The sequence below is a fragment of the Lampris incognitus genome, chromosome 3 (assembly GCF_029633865.1).
Source record: "Lampris incognitus isolate fLamInc1 chromosome 3, fLamInc1.hap2, whole genome shotgun sequence".
NCBI lineage: Eukaryota > Metazoa > Chordata > Actinopteri > Lampriformes > Lampridae > Lampris > Lampris incognitus.
In genome coordinates this window covers 69859576-69875218 of record NC_079213.1, presented here as the reverse complement: position 1 = coordinate 69875218, position 15643 = coordinate 69859576, and the positions used below count along the sequence as shown (strand labels likewise).

The window sequence follows — 15643 nt, the reverse complement described above, 5'->3', positions numbered from 1 at the left end:
GATGTGCAGCTGGACAGTGACATCAAAGATGTGCTGAAGACTGAGATCAAAGGTGAGAAATGTTTTGATTAATGTTAGTTAAGTGATTAACTATTTGATTGTTGTGATGTTTATATCATTGAAGGTGTTACAATAAAGCACATAGGTGTGTCATTTGTCATGTAGGCCTAGTCAATAACATATTTGTAATGAGTCCCCCATGCCCCCTCTCATTTCAGAGTATATAAAGGCAGAGGGTGACAAGCAAGTGGTATCAACAGCAGATGCAGCGGAAGCAACAGGACCAGGGGAAGGTGAACTTTCAGAGTGTCCTCCTGAGAAGCTGTTGAGAATGTTCTCCCACTATAGGAGGACTCCCTCCTCCACCGAGAAGAAGCCGTCTGGCCAGGCTCAGTTGACTGCATACCTCAACTTGATCGCTGAGCAGGACTCTGACTCAGTCCCGTGCCTCAGGTTTTGGCAGCAAAACAAATCCAAATTCCCTACCCTCTATCAGATTGCCACACAGGTATTCTCTACCCCTGCCTCCAGTGGGCCCATTGAAAGGGTATTTAGTCATGGAGGCATTTTGATGAGGCCTCACCGTGCAAGGTTGAGTAGTTCCATGCTGTCAGATCTTATGTTTTTGAAATGCAACATGTATGCTTAAAACTAGTGCCACCAGCCTTTTGTTCCTAACTATTCCTGAGAGACAATGTCTTTTGACTAGTTTTTATGAATGTATTGTATGCTGTGGAACTTACTTCTCTATACTGTTTCCACCATTTGCTAATATCATGCTATTCACAGCTATCAATGTGTTTTGAAGCACATCCAGTGTTCAGAATGTCAAAGAAATTCAGACTGTTCTAAAAATGTGTGTGTGCGCGCATGCTTGCGCGTGCATGTGTGCGAGTGTGTGGGTGTGCATTTGTTTGGCTATCGTGTCACAAAGTAAATAAACTCCCTTTGAAATGGTGACAGCTGTGTCATTTTTGTTTAATGTAGACCTTTTTTATTTGTATGTCAGATCTTTGACTGTGCCCGAGTGGATCACTGGAGCCATCTTGGAACTCGACTCAGACTCAACCTTGATGACTCGGACTAGGGCAATAGGGACTTGACTCGGACTCAGGTAATGGGGACTCGACTCGGACTCGACTCGAATTTTATTTGGGGACTCGGACTTGGACTTGGACTCGAACACTGGGGACTCGAGACTCGACTCGGACTCAAGGTTTAGTGACTCGACTACAACACTGGCACAAGCACTCAATGAGACGGGTGGACGGCACACTATATTTTGTTGCTGGTCAAGTTCAGCGTCGTGCGGAGCAAGATAATCCAGAAAATGGCCGCCATATATCAGAAAATGTATTAAGATTGGCCATCGTGTCATATAGAACACTCACTATATGTAATATGCCAGTGATCTCAGTTAACCACGTCTTAAACTGAGGCACAGTATCTGACTTCCAGGGCCTTAAAATTACTTTCTTTGTGATTACCATTCCTTACATAATGGTACTTTGCATGGAGATACTGTGGTTTAGTAGGGAAAGAGAAAACCCACATAGTGCATTCTCAGAATCAGAATTATGTTTATTGGCCATGTAGGTTTGCACATACATGGAATTTGACTGGCATCGTGGTGCTCTGTGTACTTAACATAGAATAACAACCCACAACATTCTCTGGATCAGGTTCAAACACAAAGCCGTACATGTCAAGAGAACCACTTGAATATGTCACACCAAAAACAATACAGTTTTGGGCATGTTCAGAAAAGGTGGGTCAGAGAGCCTTCTGCAGATTTAGATCGATTTAGTGAGACCAGCTGTGTTGTATGGTTTAGAGACGGTGGCACTGACGAAAAAGCAGGAGGTGCAGCTGGAGCTGGCAGAATTGAAGATGCTAAGATTTTCATTGGGGGTGCGGGAACTGTAAACTGTAAATTGCCACGGATCGTCGTGATATTTTGGTGGTGTGAAAAGTTTATTCAGTCTGGCTCAGTCTGTGTTACTGGGCATGCGGCGTGCAAGCGCCTAGGAACTGCAGGCACGCCCACTAGCCTGGAGTTGCTTCTGCTAGCAAACGGACGATTTCGACAAAATGCCAGGGAAGTGCAGCTTCAATAATAGATGGCTTTTTAAGGGTAAATACCAATTATGGCTGGCAAAAGACACTGCTTGTTAGCCACTTGAATGGGAAAAAACACAAGACTGTAGCCGCAGTTGCTAGCAGTGCAATACCCATAGGTGAGTTTATGAACGCGGACGCTGTGAGGACATCCAGCAACACTACTACAGTTTCCACAGCAACAAAGCAGACAACTTTGGACGTTTCTGCAAAAAATGAAGTCCTCAAAGCGGAGATACTGTGGGCACTAAAAATCATGAATTCACACTACTCATTCAAGTCATCCAAGGACACGACCTGTGTTTTCGCCGCCATGTTCCCGGACAGCCAGATTGCAGCGAAATTTACCTGTGGTGAGAACAAGTGTTCCTATGTCTGCACTTTTGGGCTTGCTCCGCACTTTAAAAGAATCTTACTGTCAGAAGTGTCCCAACAAAAGGCATATGTAGTGCTGTTTGACAAAAGCCTAAACCACCATTTGCAGTCCAAACAAATGGATTTACGTGTGAGGCGGTGGGATGGAGCAGAAGTAAAGACTAAAGACTACACATTGAGTTCCAGACTTGGCATATTCCGTCTCTAGTTTTAGGAGTGGAAGTTAATTTTGGAAGATTTATTTAATTTATGTTATGTCTTTTTTTTATATTGACAACTCATGTACTGATTACTGAGTAATCAGTAGTTAGCACTGGCATTCCTACCCACTCCAATGCACTATTTCTCTCTGTTTATCTCTGACAGAAAATGTGATGGCATTTTTATCTTTCGAGACACTGACAAAAATGTTAAACCGTTGGAATTAAAATATGAGAAAATGTATCTAAGTGTGCCTGTCTGGTGTTTTTTTTGTTTTAGAGAGGCACCATACATTTCAGATGTAAACCTAATTTTACTTAGTGTTACGATAATTAGTTTTCGGTGGTCCCATTGAGATAAAATAATTTATTTTGGTCATGGAAATTCAGTAAAAGGTTTTGGAGAAGTCATGGAGAAGTCTTGGAAAATCATTGGTGAAAAAGTGTAAGAACCCTGTAGTAGTAGTAGTAGTAGTAGTAGTAGTAGATATTAGAGGGACAACTCAGGTTGGACGGTTTGGAGACAAAGCAAGGGAGACAAGATTGAGATGGTTTGGACATGTGAGGAGGAGAGATGCTGGGTATATTGGAAGAAGGATGCTGAATATGGAGCTGCCAGGAATCAGGAACATTTATTTGTCATTTTATTCCATGCACCTGCGCACATGAAACAAACGACACATCGTTTCTCCCAGCCCACAGCAGTGCAACACAAGACAATAGATATGTCTATATATGTAAATATATATATATATATACACTACCGTTCAAAAGTTTGGGATCACCCAAACAATTTTGTGTTTTCCATGAAAAGTCACACTTATTCACCACCATATGTTGTGAAATGAATAGAAAATAGAGTCAAGACATTGACAAGGTTAGAAATAATGATTTGTATTTGAAATAAGATTTTTTTTACATCAAACTTTGCTTTCGTCAAAGAATCCTCCATTTGCAGCAATTACAGCATTGCAGACCTTTGGCATTCTAGCTGTTAATTTGTTGAGGTAATCTGGAGAAATTGCACCCCACGCTTCCAGAAGCAGCTCCCACAAGTTGGATTGGTTGGATGGGCACTTCTTTGAGCAGATTGAGTTTCTGGAGCATCACATTTGTGGGGTCAATTAAACGCTCAAAATGGCCAGAAAAAGAGAACTTTCATCTGAAACTCGACAGTCTATTCTTGTTCTTAGAAATGAAGGCTATTCCATGCGAGAAATTGCTAAGAAATTGAAGATTTCCTACACCGGTGTGTACTACTCCCTTCAGAGGACAGCACAAACAGGCTCTAACCAGAGTAGAAAAAGAAGTGGGAGGCCGCGTTGCACAACTGAGCAAGAAGATAAGTACATTAGAGTCTCTAGTTTGAGAAACAGACGCCTCACAGGTCCCCAACTGGCATCTTCATTAAATAGTACCTGTTAGAGCCTGTTTGTGCTGTCCTCTGAAGGGAGTAGTACACACCGGTGTAGGAAATCTTCAATTTCTTAGCAATTTCTCGCATGGAATAGCCTTCATTTCTAAGAACAAGAATAGACTGTCGAGTTTCAGATGAAAGTTCTCTTTTTCTGGCCATTTTGAGCGTTTAATTGACCCCACAAATGTGATGCTCCAGAAACTCAATCTGCTCAAAGAAGTGCCCATCCAACCAATCCAACTTGTGGGAGCTGCTTCTGGAAGCGTGGGGTGCAGTTTCTCCAGATTACCTCAACAAATTAACAGCTAGAATGCCAAAGGTCTGCAATGCTGTAATTGCTGCAAATGGAGGATTCTTTGACGAAAGCAAAGTTTGATGTAAAAAAAATCTTATTTCAAATACAAATCATTATTTCTAACCTTGTCAATGTCTTGACTCTATTTTCTATTCATTTCACAACATATGGTGGTGAATAAGTGTGACTTTTCATGGAAAACACAAAATTGTTTGGGTGATCCCAAACTTTTGAACGGTAGTGTATATATATATATATATATATATATATATATATATATATATATATATATATATATATATATAAATTCATTGTGCAAGAGAGCGAACACCAGGATGACTGTCGGAACTGCCGCTCTGCATGGGCCAGCAGTTAGCTTAGCCTGCCCTGCTTCCATGTCCTACCAGACCGCCCTCAGTGTTTCTTCCTCAGGGCGTAGCTCCAGGCAGGGCCACGGTCCCTGGGCCCACTGGACACAGCAGACCAGGTTCCCCCAGCCGACGCAACACCAGCTCTCTCAGCCTGACACCTTCGACACACCTCCCCACACACCAAAAACACAATCAACTCTAGGCGAGGCCGCCGCCAGCCCACCCTCTGTGTTGTCGGAACTGCCGGTCTGCATGGGCTTGCAGTTAGTTCAGCCTGCCCCGCTTCCGTGTCCTGTCAGATGGCCTTCAGTGTTTATTCTTCGGGCGCAGCTCCAGGCAGGGCTGTGGTCCCTGGGCCCACAGGATGCAGCAGACCAAGCTCTCCCAGCCGATCCAGCGCCAGATCTCCCAGCCATCAAACGAAGACACAAACTTTGACGCAGACATGGACAAAGACACTGCATGGACTGTACTGGGTGAGGCCACCGTAAACGTAAGTTCGTGCCTCCATCTTCCCACTCTGGTACTGGTTGAGGCTGCTGCAAACGTGAATTCATGCCACCATCTTCTCTGGAGAAGAGGAAAAGAGGAAGGCCAAAGAGGAGGTTTATGGATGTGGTGAGTAAGGATATCCAGGTGGTGGCTGGCATGACATAGGAAGATGCAGAGGACAGGAAGAGATGGAAACGGATGATCCGCTGTGATGACCCTTAATGGGAGCAGCCGAAAGTAGTAGGGGCAGTATTAAGTGAGTGACCCAATTATTTTGAGTATGGAGAGGAGCGCTGGAAAAACACATCTACTCCATGTGATGCTGACTAGCACACCCCTGGTAGAAGTCTTTTGCCAATAGGTACAGCAACATCAATAGCTAAAAGCCAGGATCAACCATGTTTTTTTGCTTTGCAGCAGGGAAGGCACTGACACAGTTGGGGAATCATTTTTTAGTTTTACATTTCAAGGGGATCTCTAGGAATTTGAGGCCTCAAACACCAGTGCAATTACCACTATCCCCATAGTTGTCAGTAAGTTAAACAAAAACAACAGTCATCAGGGTTATTGCTATTCAGCAATGATTAACACTGTTTTCTGCCAGCTGAAGGAATTTCTCATCCTTCAGCTGCATCTTCCCGTAATGTCTCACACACACACACACACACACACACACACACACACACACACACACACACACACACACACACACACACACACACACACACACACACACCATCATCATCATCATCATCATCGGCGGTCACTTGGGGTCGAGTATGACTGTCCTCCTTCTTGGTCCTTGTGGGATCCTTATGGGAGGACACCTGTGCGTGACAGCTTTTTACATGGAGTAGCTGGTGCGCCTGCAGCCACCACACGGTCTTGGTATAGGGTGGCCAGAGTCCAATGGCATGGAGAACCAAGACTATTGGGGATCACCCTCTGTTGCAGCCTTCATCCGCCTACATCTTTCGCCAGTTCCGCTGTTGAGGTCTTTGTTGGATCGCACTTCATCTGGAACCTCCCCCTTGACCTATCTGCCTTGAGTGACCCTACCAGGAGCCAAGCTCTGGACGGTATGGCTGTTGGGATTATTAGTACATGCAAGCTTCCCCACCATAGCAAGGTGGCGATCCAGGAGGAACACACACACACACACACACACACACACACACACACACACACACACACACACACACACACACACACACACATTTAATGGTGCTAGCGTTTTCTCCTCTCTGTCACCCTGGGTCAAGGCGTTCTGTTTTAGGGATGAAATGCTTATTATTGTACCTGCACAAAATGCAAACTCCACCTTCTCTTCATCTCTCGCCCATTCTCCCTGGTTCTATCTGCCTCGCTTTTCTCCATCCCTGCACCCGCTGCCTCTCATTCTCCACTACCCCTCCCAACCCCACCACTCATCACCCTTGTCATTGTTGTTGTTTCTCTCAGCCACTCCTTGTAGATCTGTTCCGTGCTTAGCCAGAGTAGATTAATAGCACCGATGATAGGGGCTCAGTGTCCCGTCACATAAAAGGATATTTCAGAGAATTTGCCTTCAGGTCTGTTGAGAGCAGATGCAAATGGCTTGTTTGCTATGGTGCAGGGTAATAAAGCTTGGGGTGGAGGCAGCCTCACAAAGCTTTCTGTGTGTGTTTGTGCCTGTGTGAATTTGCATGTGTAGCCTCCTATGTCTGTCTGTATGTGTGTGTGTGTGTGTGTACATGTTCAACACGAATCTCCAAATGTGTGTATGTTTTGTCTTTGAGCATTCATTCGGTGCACGAGCGTGCACATTCTGTTCATTCTTGCCTTTTTGTGTGTGTCTGTGTGTGTGTGAGTGTGAGTGTGATGCTGGGCAAGCTGTAGCAGTGTGCTGCTGAGTGTGTCATGAGGTGCTTTGACTGCTCCACTAGGGGACTCATTGTGTGACTGTGCCATGCTTCAGCACTTCACCCTGAACTGAGGGGTATTCCCAGTTCTAATCAGTGTTACAACTATTTCCTACTGTGGGTACACAATAGGTGCTAGCCTATGTATGTCTGTTGAGAGAGAGAGAGAGAGAGAGAGAGAGAGAGAGAGAGAGATATTAAATAGTTGCCATCTTAACAAAAATTTGGGTGAAAAAATGTGTAAATCCACACTTGAAGTGTAAAATCTAGGGATCCTTATCAGATACATCACAATAATACATCCTCAAAATTAATTTGCAGCCATTGGTGATGCTGGACTGTGATACCTGCCTCTGCTCTTACCGACAGCTCTGCCATGGGACTGTCCATTCAGCGCAACCTGCACAATCAGCAGAAAAACCTCTAGGAGTCAGCTAAACTCTCTCTCATGCCACTGACAGACTACTAATTTGGCTGGCTGATTGACTGGCAAGTTGCCTAACTGGCTGGTGGATTGATTACTTACTAATTTTTCTCTGATGAAAATTATGTTGGTGCACTATGTGGAATTTAAAGAAGGTTGTTCTCTAAAGAAACTGACCATTTTACACCCATTTAATGTATTTTAGACCTATTTAATGAATTAATCTTTTATTGCTGGTCTAAGGTGATAATCTTGTAGTTGTCAAAAACGGTGACCTTCTCTGTGATTGTGTTGGTTTGAGTGTGTCAGCTGATGACCACTTGGGGCCAGAGCTGTCTTCTGTTGTTTTCTGGTCTGGTAGGACCTCCATTACAAGACTTTCATATGACTTCATGACCACCTGCCTGTACGACTCCCTGCACCACAGCACAAGAATGTCTTTAGATATCAGATCCCCTCAGACTCAAACTGCCAGGCCTTAGAAACTGCTTTGTCAAAAAAATGAGCAGTTACCTTACCGTGGTGTAAAGCCTAAGCCAAGCAGAACAGCTGAATGCTCGGAATAGATTACCAAACTGAAGTTACTATTAGTCTCACATAAAATGTTTTGTAGTCACCCTTCTACAGTACACAGCACTTTTGAAAGTATCACTTTCTCTATAACTTTATATTGTCCACACAACTTTGGTAAGAAAGTAAGTAAACCAAATGACACCAATGGTGCTTTAGCATCCAAAGACTGAACCATGGACATTTCCCCTCATTTAGGCCGTTATAGTGGCTAACAGTGATTGATGTCCTCTACTTACCATCCCTCTTCTCCTAGCCCCTCATGTCTTCAATCTTGCTGCGGTCAATAACACCACTTAGCCAATTAAGGTGGACACATAGGGGCTAAATGAATCAGACAGATCTTTATTTATCCTCGTAGACCTCCTATGAACTAAGCCCTTGTAAGTACAGCCCAGTTTTAAGTTCAGGCCAGATTTCCTAACTGCAGTTAGCAGTGTACATGGCTGAGAGGGAGACTGAAAATACATCTGATTAAAATCAAGTAAAGGCAGTTAGCTCCCACAGATGCATATGAAGTGTGTGTTCGTGTACACACACACACACACACACTGATGAGCTAAAACATGACCACTCACAGGTGAACCCAATAACGTTGATCATCTCCAAACATGGGCACATGTCAAGGTCTGGGTAGATAAGATGGTAAGCGAATAATCAGTTCTCATAGTCTTGTTGGATGCATGAGAAATGGGCAGGAGTAAAAACCTTAGCAACTTTGACCTACTTACCGACAGTGGTCTGAGGAGGGACAAACCACAAACCGGCGATAGGGTGTTGGGCACCCAAGGCTCATCGATGTGCAAGGGCAACGAAGGCTATCCCATCTGGTCCGAACTGACCAAAGGTCTACCGTGGCACAAGTTACAGAAAATTTTAACATTAGTTACAGGAGGAATGTGTCACAACACACAGTGCTTCGCACCCTGCTGCGTATGGGGCTCCGGAGCCACATAGCATTCAGAGTGCCCATGATGACCCATGTCCACCGTCAAAAGCGCCTACAGTGGGCACACAAGCGTCGGAACTGGACCTTGGAGCAATGGAAGAAGATTGCCTGGTCATATGAGTCCCATTTTCTTTTAGAGCACATGGATGGCTGTGTATGTGTGCGCTGTTTACCTGGGGAAGTGATGGCACCAGGATGCACTGTGGGAAGACGACAAGCTGGTGGAGGGAATGTGATGCTGTGGACAGAGTTCTGCTGGGAAGCTCTGGGCCCAGCCATTCATGTGGATGTCAATTTGACATGTGCCACTAAACGTCATTGCAGACCAGGTACACTCCTTCGTGGCAGCGGTAATCCCTGATAGCAGGGGCCTCTTTTAGCAGGATAACGCACCCTGCCATACTGCACACATTGTTTGGAAAAGGTTTGAGGAACATAATGATGTGTTCCAAGGTGTTGCGCTGGCCTCCAAATTCTCCAGCTCTCAATCTGATTGAGCATCTGTAGGATGTGCTGGACCGACAAGTTCGATCCATGGTGGCTCCACCTCACAGCTAACCAGACTTGAAGGATCTGCTGCTAATAGTTTTGGTGCCAGATACCACAGGACACCTTCAGGGGTCTTGTGGAGTTCATGCGGAACTCAATGGGTTAGTGCTTTTTTGGCAGCACACAGAGGACAAACGGCATATTAAGCAGGTGGTCATTATGTTTTGGCTCATCAGTGTATGCATACATATACAATAAAGCCTATAAGGTCATGTGATTTGCCTACCAGTGAACCAAGACAAGGACTGCCTCCTTAGAATTTGTAAACGTTTTTGGACCTGAATACCATAATGGGAACTGATTTAATTAGGGGATGAATGGCGACTTTATCCCCTTTGGCAGCATCGGGGTTAATCTGGATTGCGAGGGAAAATGAATCGAATTAACAAATTCCCTGTCCTTCACCATTCCCCTTGATAGATTTTTAATATCTCCCTCGCTCCCCATTATTGCTCAACACAGTTGTGAAAGATTTACTCAGAAGTCTGAGATCACATGAGAAACTTGTTTGAATTGCCCTACAAAGATTTTACACCTCACTACGCCAGCCGTCCGCGCCTCTCCTCCGCTCTATCAATGCTCCAATCATTGTCATGGTAATGAGCGCTGTTGGGCATGACCAAAACGGTCATCCTAATTGTGTGTGTGTGAGAGAGAGGGAGAGATACACACACACACACACACACACACACACACACACACACACACACACACACACACACACACAGGCAGACACAGACAAGGGTGGACAGTAGGTGAGGGGGGGTCATATTAGACATAAATTAGCTTACTCACCAAATGTGAAACACTTTAGTAAGAATTTCAGTGGGCCTTTTGCTCGCTAAAAATAAAGGGAAAAAATGGAACGGCATAGTATAAAAAAGTGTACCCGCTGGGTTGTTTAGCACGCCTCAAAGTGTATCATCATGTTCTCTCTGCAATCATCTGCCCACTCACACATACAGACACAGGTTCGGTTGTGCTGTCAGCTGCAGTGGTGAATTATCTGTCATACCTTCATCACATGCTGATTCTCTGTTCAGTTTTTGTTTTCCTTGATGATCTGGATTCCCTCCGAGGCGTGGTTACACGAGTCGATAAGCAGTTTCTTAAAGCAACATTATGCAACTTTTGCCCAGCAGTTTTATTTCTATCCCACAATACAGCCCTTGGAGTTGGGAGCTGTGCTCACCAATTAACTGCAGCACATTTCTTTGTCAGGAAAAGGAGCACAGTTGATCACTGCATAGATGTTTCATTACCTGACTGTCTCAGTTTAAAAAAAAAGAAGGTTTCTTTGGGTTGTTCTGTGTAAAAAACTAACCTGGGTTTACTCTCTTTTGCAGTTTGAGAGCATTTCTATTTAGCTAAATGGATAAAAAAAGCATGGCGTTAACACTGAGCATTTCCATTCTAGCTTTCGTGGCACTGTCTGGCATTGATACTGCTTCAGTACACCTTGAAAAGAAAAATATCTATTTCTGAATGATGTTGTTTATTGATTACAGTTTTGCTTTTAATACAGTTGTACCATGCAAACTGGTGTTGAAACTCAGAGGTCTTGGTCTGGGCAACTCTTATCTGTGATTGGCTGACAGGCAGGCCCCAGACTGTGAGAACAGGGAAAGCATACTCGTCCACATTAGCTCTTAGGACCAGCACACCTCAGGGATGCTGTCTCAGTCCCCTATTGTGCAGTCTGTTTACACACGACTGTGTTGCCAAATACGACGACAGCAGCATCATTAAATTCGCAGGTGACACCACAGTGATTGAACTAATAAACGACAGTGATGAGACGGCCTATAGGAGGGAAGTGGAAGATTTAACCATATGGTACCATGATAACAACCTCTCTCTAAATGTCAATAAGACAAAAGAAATCATTCTTGAGTTTAGAAAGATCAAGAGAAAATCCCATTCCTATTTCCATCAATGAGTCATCTGTTGAAATTGTGGACAGGTTTAGATTTCTTGGTTTACACATTACAGACACCCTCACATGGCCTCTCAACACCAGTTGCATCCTGAAGAAGGCGCAGCAGAGACTGTTTTCTGAGGCGTCTATGGCATTACCATGGAGAGTGTCTTGAGAGGCAGTCTCACAGGGTGGTTTGGCAACCTGACTGCTCAGGACGGCAGACTGCTTCAGAGGATTGTAAAGACAGCAGCAAAAATCACTGGCGTGGAACGACCACAACTTCATCATATTTATTGACACCACTTGCTGCAAAAGGAAAGCCCGAAGCACCATTAGGGACACCAGCTACCCCGCTCATGTTGTGTCCTCGCTCCTTCCATCTAAAAAACATTACCGGAGTGTCAAATCACACAACACCACCCATCTCAGTAATGGTTTCTTTCACCAGGCAGTCAGGATGCTGAACAGCTGACGCACCCATATGCACCTTACATTGCTGCGTTATTGTGTACTGTGTATTGTGTAATGTATGAATTCATGTGTACATAGTCTATGGTAGGTCTGTAGTGTTTGTTTTTTTTGAGGGGGGCAGAGCACAATAATTCGTTGTATTCTAAATACATATGACGATAAAGTTGAACTTGAACTAAGGTTAACATAGGCCTAGGCCTAACATATGACACAGTCAGTTCTTCTGGCACATTTATAAGTAGCTAAAGTGGCGGACTCACGCTGTTGGACAGGGGCATAAAAAATAAAAAGGGCACCAGCTATTTGCAGTGGGGCGCCAGCGCATACAGCGTTTACTGGAAGGGCACCCTAGAGGGCACTTCATCACGTTTTGTCCACTGGAAAGGTAGGGTTGGGATATGGTCCAATCGTGGCTACTCGAGATTGCTGATAGGCGATCTGATCACCAGGGGGTGGGGGGAATTACATCACAGTGAACCAGTGAAATGCCAGCATGGAGGACTTGGGCTCGGTGTCAAAGAAAGTAGTGTGGTGGTAGTAAATTTATTCATTTTTATTAAATAATTTATTCTTTGTTTAGCATTTTTTTAAATTGAAGTTAGAATTCAATTTGGATTAAAGAATTTGAATAATCATCTTGAGTGTGGTTCAGCATCTGATGGAGCTTGGAAATAATCAAAACTTTAAGCTTTCTGCAAGCAATGCAGTTACAGTTATGTGACTAAACATTATGAAAGAGTGTGAACATTCTATTTAAATAAACATTAAAAAATCTATTTAATAAAAATCTCTATTCAAACAATGGCTTCTTTTAAAAAGAAAAGAGAGAAAAAAAAGAGTCTTGTATGTCTGCTTGGTGTGACGATATCACAGTATCATGTTCCCTTTAACATTATCGTAAATATCCCAATCCAAATCATTGTCCATAATGGTAACTACTCTTATGGAGCGCGGAGCAAAGTGTTGGTGAGCAGGCATATGGAGAACGGAGATGCGGGGTTCAGAACCATGGAAAAGAGATGGAAAACTGGTTAGTAATTTAAGGAATTAAAATTCATCCCTCACTGGTGCTGATTAACGGAGCTCAGCGGGCGGACATGCCACTCCACCAGAAGCCTCTCTAAATGCACAGTGGGGTGCAGATTCTAGAGATTATTTTCATAAAATTTTAGTTCTGAGAGTAAGTTAAGTTAAAGTCGCCTTGATTGGAAAAACTAATCATCGATCGATCATCCCTTCAATCGTCGATAGACGATCTGATCGCCAGTCGGCACAAGCCTACTGGAAAGGCACCCTAGAGAGCATTATATCACGTTATCTTGCAGAGTTGACCACCTTAGAGTGCACTTTATCATGTTTTATTCTACCATAGGGGCATCCAAGAGGGCACTTTTGTGGCTTTTTTTTTTTTTAAACATTGTGGCACCCCACCCCGAGTCCACCGGTGAATAAAGTAAAATAATTTAACAATGGGAAAATAATATTTAGAAGAGTTAATGTAAAAGTCAACGTTATAATATCTTTATAGTGTATGCATTGCTTATGATTCATGCCATCTCATGCACATAATTCTTGACATGGGTGAGCTTGTTTGAAAATGTTAAGCTGTTCAGCGCTTGTTTGCTTTTTCATGTCACTAACAGCTCAGTAGTTATCAGGTGCTAAACCGTTTTTAACAATATGATAACAGTCTATGGTTAAGATATATTTGAATATGGAGTATAGGCTAACCTGCTGACAGTGTTGCACAGGTGGTGAGTCAACCGCAGGGAGGTGTGTGTATGTGGTTGTGTGTGTGTGTGTTTGTCCCTTTCTGTGCCCAGGGTAGAGTTTCAGCAAGATATACTGCAGGTGTGGAGAAATAAAGACTAGACTGGATGATGGTATCACCACATAGTAGAGCAGATTGTAGACTTGGGAGCAGAGTAAAAAATAGACCTATAGTTGGCCTGCATCCATAGAGACAAGGCTAATGGCACATTTCTTATCAGTACACTGCAAAAATTATGTAGTATGTCTAAATCTTATGAAGCATAATGAAGCTTATTTGGATGTTTAATGACGTAACAAAAAAAATGCTCCTTTCAAGATTATTTTGCCTGATTCGCTTTAAGAAACAACAAGCAACAATGAAAGAAGTAAAGGTTATAAACCTGCAAAATCTTATCCCATTTGCAGAAAGCAAAGTGTAATTAATTTTGAATATCTTGATCATAAAAGCTTCAAGTAGCTTGCTAAACCTTGTTTGTTTGCTGCTTATTTATGCAGAGTCACAGTCTGTGATGAATAACAGGAACCGAACATGTCTTCTGTTGATTTCATCTGCATTGCCTGGCAGTCGGGCTTGTATTCTGTCAGGTCATGCATGGATGAGCCCACATGTCATCAACCTGTCTTCAGCTTTCCGCTGCTGGCTGCCAGAGAGCCCTCCCCAAACAGCCTGTGTGTGTGTGTGTGTGTGGGTGTGTGGGTGTGTGGGTGGGTGTGTGTGGGGCCCCTGGCTGGCATTTCAGCCATACCCTTTCTACATGTGAAGTTGTCTGTGCTCATCAAGTAAAATATTTATAGGCCTTGAGAAACAGCTGTCTATCTGTTTGGACGGACAGCCTAGAAAGGGCCCTCTGTTGACTAAAATATGTGTTTCAAGGAATGAGATGCTATTTTTGACAAAGCTGTCTCGGTCAGTCGGGCTTCTCCCCCCCCCCCCTTTTCACCCCCAATTGTACTTTGTCAATCACCCCACTCTTCCGAGCCGTCCCGGTCGCTGCTCCACCCCCTCTGCAGATCCGGGGAGGGCTGCAGACTACCACATGCCTCCTCCGATACATGTGGAGTCGCTAGCTGCTTCTTTTCACCTGACAGTGAGGAGTTTCGCCAGGGGAACGTAGCGCGTGAGAGGTGCTAGTGCAGCGACCAGGACACATACCCACATCCAGCTTCCCACCCGCGGACACAGCCAATTGTGTCTGTAGGGACGCCTGACCAAGCCGGAGGTAATATGGGGATTCGAACTGGCGATCCCTGTGTTGGTAAGCAAAAGAATAGACTGCTATGCTACCCGGACGCCCCCCAGTCAGGCCTTTTTTTTTTTTTTGGAATGCTGAGATTAAAGTTAAGCTGTGTGATTGTAACTAGTGGGGATTGCTAGTTGCAGGTAAATGACTTATGCGAGGGAACCCTGCTTTTGAGAATGAGATGGCTCTTGAGTTTTGTCACTGTTGAATCATCTGTCCCACGTTTCTGCTAACCTTTGGTAAATGTAAATATACAAGTAAATGGAGGACTAACATGATCACGGCTGCTGAACAGTGTAAGCGCTTGCAGACAGCCACCCAGGGTGAAATTCTGAAAACCCACGTACATACAATAAAGAAGCCTCACCGGTAAATATCAGCTATGGAAATCCAAAATGTTTGTTTGTGTTACTCCTCCAAATGTCACTGCAGCCCTGGGTTACCAACCACAGAGAGCGCTGTCCTCACAACATTAAAGGTCATAGGAGAGAAGAATTAGTAGTTTGTTTTGGCACTCAATTAAAGAATGTCATCGTCTCTGATAGGATGTCTGTTGTTACCATGGAGACTTTCAGT

The 15643-nt window shown here is 43.9% G+C and overlaps 1 protein-coding gene across 1 annotated transcript in view; it reads left to right on the top strand.

Moving 5' to 3' along the window:
- fcho1 (FCH and mu domain containing endocytic adaptor 1) overlaps window positions 1-15643 on the top strand; it is an 83550-nt gene that overhangs the window by 24792 nt on the left and 43115 nt on the right. The window lies entirely within an intron of this gene.